General features: G+C 35.1%; 1 long non-coding RNA gene across 2 annotated transcripts; it reads right to left on the bottom strand.

The window, feature by feature from the left end:
* Positions 1-244: 244 nt before the first annotated feature.
* Positions 245-7989, bottom strand: LOC113842064 (uncharacterized). 2 transcript variants are annotated; one of them, XR_005263723.2, is made up of 3 exons: positions 7832-7989; positions 2147-2190; positions 245-605 (listed from the first exon to the last, which is right to left on the bottom strand). It is a non-coding gene; the product is annotated as an uncharacterized lncRNA (long non-coding RNA). The 2 variants fall into 2 exon arrangements; XR_003494370.3 differs by lacking the exon at positions 2147-2190.
* Between the last annotated feature and the right edge of the window lie 4616 nt (positions 7990-12605).

Here is a 12605-nt window from a genome sequence, read left to right as displayed (position 1 = left end):
GTTGTGTCTGATTAATTCACTCCTGTATTGGCAGTGCACAGGTTTAGAAGAATCATAAAATCACAGAATGGTTTCAGTTGGAAGGAACCTTAAAGATCATCTAATTCAATTCCCCTGCCATATGTAAGGACACCACATAGATACATTTCCTGAGTTCACAAAAATCCAATGGCTCTTTGGAAAGCACATGGGCTGTTTGGGTATCTTGTTCTCTTATATAAAAAGCCACAAAGAAACACTGGTGTTCAAGTACCCATGTTTACTGAACAACCTCAAACTACATATTTCCATTGGTTCATTTGGGTTCTGGCAGCTTTGAAAATCTGTTGAATGCACTTGGATCATCCCAACATGTTTCAAGGTTTTCTAATTGATTCTCTAATTATGGTCAGCCAGGGCGTAGACTACATTTGTGGACAGCCTTGACAAAGAACATGGTGATTTTCTGATGTATAAAACAGCATTGCCCAGCTTTTCATCAGGATTTGAGCCGCACTCTCCTGGATTACAGGTTCCATCAGTCATTTCACAATGGGTCTGCCACATAACCAAACTGCAGAAATTCCCATCTCGTCTGTTCATTCATTCATCCGTTCATTCATTCACTAAAAAAAATAAAAATAAATAACAATAATTATGAATCCTATGAAAATATAGTTGACTTTTTTCTGTCTTCTGAACACTGATAAATAAATAACACTGCTAATAAGCACAAATAACATGTACCAATATATCCTCTCTGTAGAATATAAGAACAAAATTTTTCAAATTGCAAGGTAATTTGCAAGGTAATTGCAAATTGAAAGGTAATTGCAAAATTACCTTTCAAATTCAAATTTTTCAAATTAAGCCTGCTGAAGTACAAAAAGAGTGAATGATATGACAAAATATCCATCATAAATTACAGATTTAAATCCAAGAATAAAACAAAATTTGCTGGTTTGAGCTTCTTGGACTTCTTAAAAAAGTATCTCATTCAGTATATTCCAGTTTCAAGCAAATAGAACCCACATTATATATGGATATAGATCCTAAAACCAAATTAAAAATAGAGTTTAAGTGATGGTATGTTTGATCATATGATCTCTCAAATATGCTGCCTAATTACAACAAATCCACAGAAAGGTAACTCTGAAAGGCATCCATTTTGTATTAGGTTTTTGTGAACAAACAAGCCAAAAAGGAAAGCCCCACACTGAGAAAAAGTCTGCTTTGGGGATTTAGCCCTGATTATATGTCAAGCAATCCACAGAGGGTTCATCCTTGAAACACAAATCCAGAGGGGAGAATGATGTTCCCTCTAGCCCAATTACCTTCTTAACCATTTGCTAACCAAATGTTTACTTTTTAGTTTTATGCAGATCAAAGACATTTGCTGGGGTATATGTAGTGTCTTAGAATTATAGCCTTTTAAAAGATTGCTCTCTTGAATAGCACGACTCTGATTTAACTTTCATAATTGCAGTTCTCTGTAGCATTTCATGTTTACGTGACTTTTTTTATTGTACCATGTTCTGTAACAGATTGCAATGCGGATAGCACTGCTGCTGTACAGCCAGTTAAACACTGATTAGTTCACAGCTGAAAGTTTTTAATAACACTTGCTCATTTCTTTATAGTGTCAAGTTTTAATTTCAAGAATAAATAAACTGTGTTCTCGACCTAATTATTTGAATTATTGCAAAATAGCTTAATTGGTTTAGAGAGGTTAATGTATTGGTTAATTTAAATATTACTGTATATTAATGATTCTATCAAATGACTGAGAAGGCATTATTACTTCAGGGAAAAAAAAAAAAAAAAAAAGATTGGTATTATGTATATTTTCAATCCTAAATGAGCTTTGCTGGTGTTCCTAGGGTAACTGAGCATTATAAGCACATTACAAGATTTGCAACCCATGGGATGTCATTCATGTTAGGAATAAGAAACCTTAATATGATTAAATTCCTAGGATTTCAGAGGTCTGCCATTAATCACTGCTAACTAATACAGAAGTTTTGTTTGTTACTGTAGTAGAGAGAAAAAGAGCTATGAAGTCATAATTCCAAAGTCTTAAAATCTGAGGATGATCAGAAATTTCAATCAAATTTTAAAACAAGCCCAACAACAATTTCAGAAAATTGCTGTAAATTCCTTTTCATACTTGCTTCAGTATGGTTCTATAGGCAGAACAGCTTCATAGTCATTCTGGAAAAGAGACACAAATATTAATTCTATCACATGGGAATGTAATATTTCTCAGTATCATAGTCTGTTACCAGGCATTATGACCCAGTTTTTAACTGTTCCACATATAGGTCAGGTGGACTCTAAAAGGCACCACATGTTAAAGAAATTGATACAGCCTCAAACAATATTTAACATCTTTGCACCCTTAGTGAAAAGAAAGAAAACAAAACAGATGATGTGCTGAGAACTGAATACATATTACATTCATGAACTCTATATTTGAGGAGGTAACAGCAAAGGGGCTTATCTTTGAATTCAGCAGTTTTAATATACATTAACTGAATGATTATTTCGGTAGTTTCACACTGCTGACAGCTAAACTCCACCACTCCCTCTCCTCAAATGGAGATAGGGGGAAAGAAAGTATGATTGGAAAGAAAAATGCTCATTGGCTAAGATGAGGGTAACTTAATTAAATGGAAGAAAATAAGCAAAGGTCATGAGGAAGCAAAGAGATAGAAAAAAGCAATTATTCTCTACTTCCCATCAATGAGTGATGTTTGGCCATGTCTTGGGAAGCAGGGCCTCATAAATGTACACTCATATACATAACAGAAAGCAAAGAGGAGAGAAAAGAATAAGAACTGTTCTGCTGGAAGGGTTTCTTATCTCTGGCTTGCTCATCTGCTGACCATAGTGCATCTCTGCAGCCACTTCGGTATTTCTGTATCATGTCTAAGACTATTGCTGCTAGTCCCGTGATACTGCTCTCCCTGCTATAGTAGGAGGTTATTGAGTACAACAGACAAATCATCTTCATTTCTGTACTCTTCTGCATGCATTCTAAAATTGCTCAAAGAATAGTACATAGTTCATAATACAGAGGGAACAAACAAGCAGAGCTCTGAGTTCTATCAAGCGTTGTGCTCTCTCATGCAGTATTCACATCACCTATCTGAGCAGCGTCTGGACATTTAACTGAGGTACTTTGAAGGTGCTTACCATCTGTAAGCACCTTTTACCATTCAGTACTGACAGCATAAGGAATTTGTCTTCTAATTTTTTGAATTGCAGCAGAGTCAGTAGCAAAAGAAGGCAGAACAATATCCTTCTCTCCCTCAAAACTGTTAGACAAACACAGATGTGAGCTATCTTAATATGCTAAAAACTTCACAAAATTTCCAGTATTTAGTATTAATATAGGTTAATAATTTCTAATGGTGTACAAAGGTGGCAATGATGCTCATCTGTGCACCTACACCCATTTCTATGATTATTGTTTATATACATATATATATTAAGTAGTAAATATCTATGTATTTACATTATATATATATATATATATATATATATGTGTGTGTGTGTATATGTATATATGAGAAGATTCTAACTCTCTGCCCAGACAGATTTCCACAGTTCTACACTGTGTAAGTTACTCTCACTGGGGAGTCACAGGTGTGAACTTTTCTGGAAAGTGGGGCGCATTGTCTATTGTCTATATGCTCATTGTCTATATGCCAATAAACTGCATCAACATGGGGATGAACCAAAGTTTTGTTGAATGCATAGAAAATGCAAACCGGAACTCTGCAGTCATGCTTAAGATCCTTAGTAGCAGCCTAGTCCATAACAACAAGGGTACCAGTGCTCTGTAAGTATTCCCTAAATCCTTCTCTCTCCCAGCACTCTTGCTTTCTTTTTGTTAAACCTGAAAATTAGCAAGTCTCAATTTGATATAGAACTGACCTCAGAACAAGAAAAAAATATTACAACTGTCACCTGTCAACTGTCACCAAAGGGCAACACCAGCCCCTCTTGTCTTTGCCCAGTCCAAGGCTCCCATGGCAGCCCTGAGCCCTAGTCCCTGCCCCAGCAAGGTCACAGCAGGACTGGGCTCCAGCTCTCCACAGCCCTACCCTGCCCAGCCACAGCCTCCACACCAGGATCACCCATGACCTCATCACCAGGCCTAGGGAGGAGCCCAGGGCTGCCATGTGTTCCTGGTGGGCCAATGAGACAGGCCCAGCCTGCTAAGCCCTACCAGGCCCCAAGCAGCTGTAGTACTGCAGTGGTATGGCGTCACCAGTGTCTCACTAGAGAGTTCAGTGGGTATAGTGTGAGCTTGGTTTTACATGATAAACTGAATATATACAAAATTAATACAAAAATATTCACTCCAAGGGATTCACAAACATAAAAATTGTTAAGACAATTAGATACTTGTCATAATTTTTAACCATCACACATAACAAGATGACAAGAATCTTTCTCTAATTTTCTTTAAAATCATTTAGCCCTGAAGAGGTCTGGCAGTTGGACTAGATGATCGTTGAAGGTCCCTTCTAAATGACCCATTCCATTCCGTTCCATTCCATTTAGAAGTCTGCAAAAGTTTTTCAAATCCCATTGTATTTAATAAAATTATTTCATAAGAATCACCTTCATGAACTCTTCCTTCTTCAACGTTTTTAAAAGATGTCAGACATTCATTTGCTTTGCAGTTTTCAGTTAAAGTAGTGCCCTTAGAATTATTATTTTCCTTTTTTATGTGTCAGTGAATTCAGTGCTGGCTAAAACAGATTTTGCCAGCTGTCAACATTTCTGTTGTTTTTCTGGACTGTGAAGCAAGCTAATATTACAAACCACAGTAGGAAGAAAGTTAATGGTACTACAAAAGCCACCTTCCCATTATTTGTTCTCCTTAATACAAATAGAATTACTGGCATTTCTCTCTCTCTGTGGAGTTTTCGTATTGAAAAGCTGTAAGATAATTTCCAAGTATAAGAACAAAGCGGCCAAGAAGAAGTGAACAATAGAGCCAAATAAATTACCATTTGTACAAATATCAATCTAAATGCTCCTTTTATTGTTAGAGTTACTGACTTCAGAACATTACAGAATCAAATCCTAATTCTCTTATCTGAAAGAATAATTTCTAATCTTACATTTATTGGCACTTGTCAGAAGCATTAACTGGAGTTTTTAACATTAGCACCACAGAAGATTGAAGTGTTGCATTTGAAAGCTTATTCACAACACAAACTTTTTTACATTAACATGTCTTGCCATAATCATAGACAAAATAAAATTTGAATATCCAGAAAATATCAAGACAAAGAAGGGAAGCCAAGGGTGCATAAATACCCAATTTATGGAAGCCTTGACTATTTTTGTAGTTACATAGTAGCCTAATACCATGTGCAGTATAAAAAAATAAAAATAAAAATAAAAAAATAAACCTATAGCTGTATTTGATCTCCCATTAGCAAAGTACCAGGAGATATCTATTTAATCATCTATTGAAGATCTGGAAGGATAGAAGCCAGCATTCTAGGCAGTATCCTGTGTATGGGGGTCACTGGATGTGGTGCTTTTATCCCAGTGCATAGGAGTTAAAACTGTCACTCAGCGCTGAGGAAGTCTGAATTCAAGTCACAGGGATACTGTATGCCTACAGAATAAGAAAACACAGGCCTTTCCCAGAGTTTGAAGACATGTTTAACAGTTCACAGAAATCAGACTCTTTACATAGATGAAAAGCACAATGGTTTTGGATCACAAAGGGATGGTCACAAAGGGATAAAGCCACTCCACCAATATGTATGAAAAGGTTATCTTTGGGTTGGTGTCATTCACTCCCCTGCCCCAGGATGAGGGAGAAAATTGGAAGAGCAAACCCAAGGAAAAACAAACAAACAAGTGAACAACAACAACAACAAAAATAACAGCAACAACAGAAAACAAGGAAAAAAACTTGTGAGTTGAGATAAAGACAGTTTAGTAAGTGAAGAAACAAAGCAAAACAATCAATGCAAAGGCAATCATTCACCACCAGCAGACCAATGCTCAGACAGTCTTCAATCAACAGATACTTTGGAAAAACTGTCTTTCTGTTTCAGTGTTGAACATGACGTTACAAGGTATAGCATTGGTCAGTTTGGGTCAGCTGTCCCAGCTGTGTCTTCTCCGAACTTCTTGCTCACTCCCAGACTATTTGCAGAATAGGACAGGGTGAGAAGTAGAGAAGATCCTGATGTGTAAGCACTCTTCATCCACAGACAAAACACTGAGGTGTTATCAATATTGTTTTGGTCACTAATCTAAAACAGCACAATACAGGCTGCTATGAAGAAAATGGTTCCATCACAATCTAATGTGTTTTGAATGGACTAGATTTTAAAGTTTTCTCATCTTTTCAATATTAACAGTATCTAAACAATTCAATGCATTTGTAATATTAATCAAGACAGGAACTTCTTTCAAAAGAAATTTTCAAGCTTTGAAGATTCCTTTAACAGATAAAAAAAAAAAAAAAAAAAAAAAAAAGGTCTTTTAATATTGACCACAATTAAATTTCTGAATAATATCATCAACCTATTCATGAAGAATAGACGAATAGACAACCTGAGAGAATTTGGTACCAGTGGTTTCCAGAATATCAAACATCTATCCATGCATATTCAACAAATGACAGATAACAAGGACTATTGTGTGATCAAGTTTCATACTTATATTTTCAGGTTTTGAGGTTTTACGCCTGAGAAGGCAGTGAGAATAATAATAGGACCAATTTCCAGTAGTTTTTAAACTGAAAGAAATGAACATTTCTATTACTTCCTGCAAATTCTTTCATTTCTTGCTGCAGTGAAAGTCCTGAGTGTCTCCAAGGTCAGGTATGATTCTTTGTCTGACACTATAGATATAGCTTGCCTTAAGGATTTGGTTTCGCCTATTCATAACATTCAAAGCAGCATGAGATGAAAGGAAGAGACATACAATGACAAGACTGGATTCTTACATGTCAGAACCACACAAAATGCTGACGTGAAATCAGTTATTGTTAGAATCATAGAATCAATTTAGGTTGGAAAAGACCTCTAAGATCAAGTCCAAACATTAACCTACCACTGCCAATTCTAATACTAAACAAAGTCACTGAGCCACCACATCTACAAATCTATTAAATACCTGAAGGGATGGCAGCCTGTTCCAATGTTTCACAACCCATTCACTGAAGAAATATTTCCTAATATACAACATAAACCTCCCCTGGCACAACTTGAGGCTATTTCTTCTTGTCCTGTTGTTTGTTGCTTGGGAGAAGAGACTGACCCTCACCCCACTACAACCTCCTTTGAGGTAGTTGTAGCAACCAAAAAGGTCTCCCTGAGCCTCATTTTCTCTAGGCTAAACAAACCCAGCTCCCTCAGCCACTCATCATAAGACTTGTTCTCTAGACTCTTCACCAGCTTCATTTGGACACATTCCTCAATATCTTTCTTATAGGGAAAGATATAGTGAAGAGAACTGGCTCCAATACTGAGCCCTGGGGAATACCACTTGTGACCAGCCACCAACTGGATTTAACTCTATTCACCACAACAATTTGGGCTCAGCCACCCAGTCAGTTTTTAATTCAATGAAGTGTATGCCTGTCCAAACCATAAGCAGCATTCTCCAGGAGAATACTATGGGAAATTTTACATTATATTTACATTACAATACATTACTATTTACAAATATTTACATTACTATGTAAAAAGCTCTGCTAGTCTGGGTAGGTAGCCTTTCCCTAATCCACTAAGAGGGTCATCTTGTCACAGGTGGAGATCAGGTTCATCAGGCAGGACCTGCCTTTCATATACCCATTCCTGATCACCTGGTTGTCCCGTGTGTGCCACGTGATGTCACTCAAAGTGATTTGCTCCATAACCTTCCTCGGCACTGAAGTCAGACTGACAGGCCTGTAGTTCCTTCTGGCCCTTTTTGTAGATGAATATCACATTTTCTAGCCTCCAGTAATTGGGACCTCCCCAGATGGCCAGGACTGCTAATAAATGATGCAAAGTAGCTTGGTGAACCCTTCTGCCATCTCCCTCAGTACCCTCAGGTGGATCCCTTCTGACCCCGTAGACCTGCATGTATCTAATTAGTGTAGCAGGTCATTAACCATTTCTTCCTGGATTATGGGGACTTCATTCTGCTCCCTGTCCCTATCTTCCAGCTCAGGGTCTGGACACCTGGAGAACAACTGGTCTTACTACCAAAGACTGAGGTAAAGAAGGCATTAAGTACCTCAGTCTTTCCTCATCCTTTCTCACTATGTTTCCCCCCACATACAATGAATGAAGGAGATTCTTATTAGTCCTCCTTTTGTTATTAATGTATTTATATATTAAATAACACAACTCTTGAAACAGATGTGACAGATCAATAGCATGTAAAATGTGACTTACAGGGAAAAAAATTTGTTCCTTTTTAATGCAAAACACCAAACAATTAGAACAATCTTTGAAAAATACAGTGATATTGGGTCCCAGTGCTTCCTGACAAAAGTTCTGATACAATGCTTGCCACAGGTATTAGTATGCACATACAAATCAATGCTCATCAAGTGTGAAATTAACTGAATAGGCACCTGTGACAAAATATCACCCTGACCAAGTTGTTTCTTTAGTCCAGAGTGAGGAAAAAAATAAATTGCATCTTTTTGTAGGTGAGAAGCAAAAACTTATTCCACCCATTGTAGACCAGGACAGTGTTTCAGCAGTGTTTATTCTATTGGTTATCAGACACTGATCACTTAAATCACTTAAATTACCTAAATCACTTAATTGTTGAGTATGCAGTATTAAGTACCATGAGTCCAAGACTGATATGGAAAATTTCTATAAAAAGGTGGCAAGTCTGGATGGGGTGTAATATAGTGAAAGAAGAATTGTCATTGCTGTTTTTGTTGCATGCATAAATTTTTGTTACACTAATGTTGTTATAAGAAGGGATCTGTAGAGGAAGAAATTCTGTCTTAAGCACTTATGTTGAAAAATGTTCCTTGACCCAGCTGTTTCACTGTCCAGACAAGTTAACATGGAGTTCCATACATCCTAATTGAATATTTTCATTTAAAATAGAATATTGTTTTTTAATAAATAATAATGATAAAAAATAGCCATTACAATCAGACTTTCTACTGCAGAAACCACTCCAAGAAACATCACAATTTCAGCCCATTCCACAACAAAGTTACAGATCTTAGTCTCATTCACTAACATGATTTTAAATATCTGACTCTACTTTTCTACAAAGTTTCATAAAAACTGTAGAATCAAAAGTGCATTTTAACCCAATATCTGGTTACTGATTGTGGCCCATAGAATATATCTAGAGAACAGACACGAAGTTGTTCAAATGTCATCCTAATCTCTAGAAGATACAGATCACTTCAGATCTGGGAATACAAGGTTTTATTACCTCTTTGATGCTGTCATTAACTGTAGTAACACTGATTTGGTAATTTCCTTCAAAATAAAGTTTTCTTTGCTCTGATTTAAGATCCTTAAATAGATCTTTTAATTAATTAATTATATTAATTTTAAATTAAGATCCTTATAGATCCTTAATAAGATCCTTAAAAGTCAACTCTTCTCTCTTCTTTTTATACTCCTTTTCTTTATATTAATAATAATCACTTCCTGTCATACCGGGAAAGAGTTCAAGAAAAAAATACACTTAACAGAAATACAGATTCTTTTGCAGAACCCAGACCAAAGGATTCTGTGCCAGGTCCAACCACATGGGAAAAGAAGAAGGAAAGGACATCAAAAGCAGCTGTACTTCATTCTCTTTTCAAGAATAACAAGGTAAATAAACAAGCCCTTGTTTTCTGAAGTGTTAGTTTTAAGATGCAGTGTCACGGAATATTTTTTTTTTAATTATATTTGTAATCATTTATTCTGAAGCATTATGACAGCTAATCAAAAGTAATTAAAAATCTATAAAAATATCCTCTATTTAGGGAATGAAGTGAAGACCAAAACATTTTTCTGTCTTTTCAGGTGGAAAATTCTGGAGAATGGAAAATTTACTCTTTGATATATGTAATATTTGCAATTGTCTGATACTAGAATAGATAGTCAACTCACCTATTCCATATCATTTTATGCTTTTATCAGATTGAGAAACAAACAAACAAACAAACAAATAAAAACCGCAAACCCACATCTGCAATCTGCAAGGAAAAAAAAAAAAAAAGGTCTGCTTTCTCTTAAATACTGTCTAAAAATGTCACCTCAGGCTTTGGAAGTGATGTTCTCTATCAAGTTATCAATTTAGCACAGGGAGGAATGACCGTGAATAGAACAGAATTTGAGGAAAAAAAAAAAAAAAAAAAACAGAAAATTTGAAAAATCTGAATGAAGGTTTAATGTATTATTGAAAATTCTTTAAACACTAACATGAAATAATTTTATTACATATCATAGCTCAGCGGTATTTCATATAACAACAAAGACTTGTAAAATAGTAAGATGTTGATATCTCAGTTGCAGTCATAAATTAAGGCAATATCCATCCCTAGATGGATATTTGAAAATGAACATTGTTAATGAACATCACTAGTGAACATCAAAATGAACATCGCTAGTCTTCTGGGAAAATTCAAAATAGTGTTTGGCTAATAAAAAGGCAAATTTTGTCTGTTATTCAGTTAATAACATCTGAAGAGAATATGATCCAAAATTAAGGGTGAACTCCTTCATGTTGTGTAATTAACACTGTAAGTTCCACTGAACTTCAAATATTCAGTAAAATAATATGGAGGTGATCAGACATGATTTCTGATTCCATTCCATTCTGGAGTACCATGAGTGCTTTCATCCCTAGAATGTTTTTATACACCAATGCGAGGGGAAAAGAAAGCAGAAATGCAGTAACTAAAGTATATGAAGACGGAAACAGCATAAAAATAAGAGAAACTGATGATAGTGATTTGTAAATACTTAGTTTTTATGACTATGTGAAAAATTAATAGTAGGAAAAAAAAAATCCTTCTCTGAGGAGAACTTATGGAAGTAGCAATAGGAAATCATAGCTGGGTAAAACAGAATGGGAAAACTGAGCAACAGAAGATAAAAAACATGTAATCAATTGCCAAACAATGAGCTCAGTTTTCAGAGTAATTTGCAAATATTGGTTTATGTAAATGCTGTGTGTCAGTAATGATTTAAATTATATTAAATAATAATAATAGTAATAGTAATAGTAATAAATCAAAAAGAATCAGAAACCAATTAGTAAAAACAAACCAATATAAATTATACATATCAGATGCAGAAGTATGCATCAATCCAATTATCATATCAAAAGAATTCTTGTGAACTGACAAGCATAAGAAAAGATCAAAATATCTCTCATTGTCTTCCACATTTCATTTTAACAACATAAAGCACACAACTTATTTCTGTTATTAAGCTAAAACTGTATATTTGCTAATTCAGCTGTGTGTACATAAAAGTATTGCATGGATAAGATCTCTCTCTATATATGTATAAATGTAAAATAATATTTCAAAGCAAACTAGTTTAAAACACCAGGATAATTGACATTTAATATTTTTGTACCTTTCCCTATTGAAGGATGCCCCCTCCCCCCAGTCTTTCTTGGATGCACTTATACTAACATCTCAGTGAGGTGCAGAGGGAGTAAGGTTCAGAATCTCAAAAATAGTTAGATTTCTACATCAGGAACAAACTTGTCCTTATGTAGATGTGGACAGTTTCTCAATGCAAAGATTTCTATCCAAGCTAATAATCTCAGACAGACACTAAGGCAAGGTCATCTCATCCTAAAGGAAACATCTGATGACTCATACCTTAGCAACTGTCTTTTCTATAGGCTAAAGTGACTAGTTTGTTAGTGGATATCTAAAGGCAGATGAAACCATTGCTATGCATAACATGGTACCTTTGAGCATCTGGGTTTGAATGCCCAGGAAGACAATGAAACCATGCAATATAAAAAATTTTTTTTTCAATATAAGTCAAAATTACTTGCTTCATTTTCCTGTTTGCAGAATTACTTTTGTTTATAGAAAGTCACAATGTTCTGTTTCACGATCCATTACATATATACATTCAGTTTCAGATTACTAGCTATAGCCATTACTGCAATTGTTAGGAATATATGGAATAACTGCACTAGTGATATGCTTTGGATTTTTTTTTTTAAGAAATGCAAAAAAAAAAAAATGTTACAATGAAAAGGTTACTTACACCAAATGGTTAAGTTTATCAAAATGGAAGGAAGAGAGAAGGAACTGAACAGCTCAGCTGACACCATAAAATTTCTATAAGCAAAAATATTCCACAGAATCAAAAAATAAAACCTCAGGCATCCTAATACTCTTATATTTGTAGTACATTTACTATCACCGTGTTGTTGTGATTTTATTTTATAATGTTGTTAGATTTACTTCTATATTTTTATAATAGAATTAATTCTGTTATTAGGGAATAAGATACTAAGATCTTCTGTAAACACTTGGTATTGACTAGGTTTCATGAAATTTCAAATAAAAATTAAACATATAATACGTGTCTGCATATGTGTGCAAAACCAAAAAAAGAAAGAAGAAGTGCCATGACAAATTGAAATCG

The sequence above is a fragment of the Anas platyrhynchos genome, chromosome 2 (genome assembly GCF_047663525.1).
Source record: "Anas platyrhynchos isolate ZD024472 breed Pekin duck chromosome 2, IASCAAS_PekinDuck_T2T, whole genome shotgun sequence".
Classification (NCBI taxonomy): Eukaryota; Metazoa; Chordata; class Aves; order Anseriformes; family Anatidae; genus Anas; species Anas platyrhynchos.
Note: the sequence above shows the minus strand (reverse complement) of the source record. Positions and strands in the feature narration are given on the sequence as shown.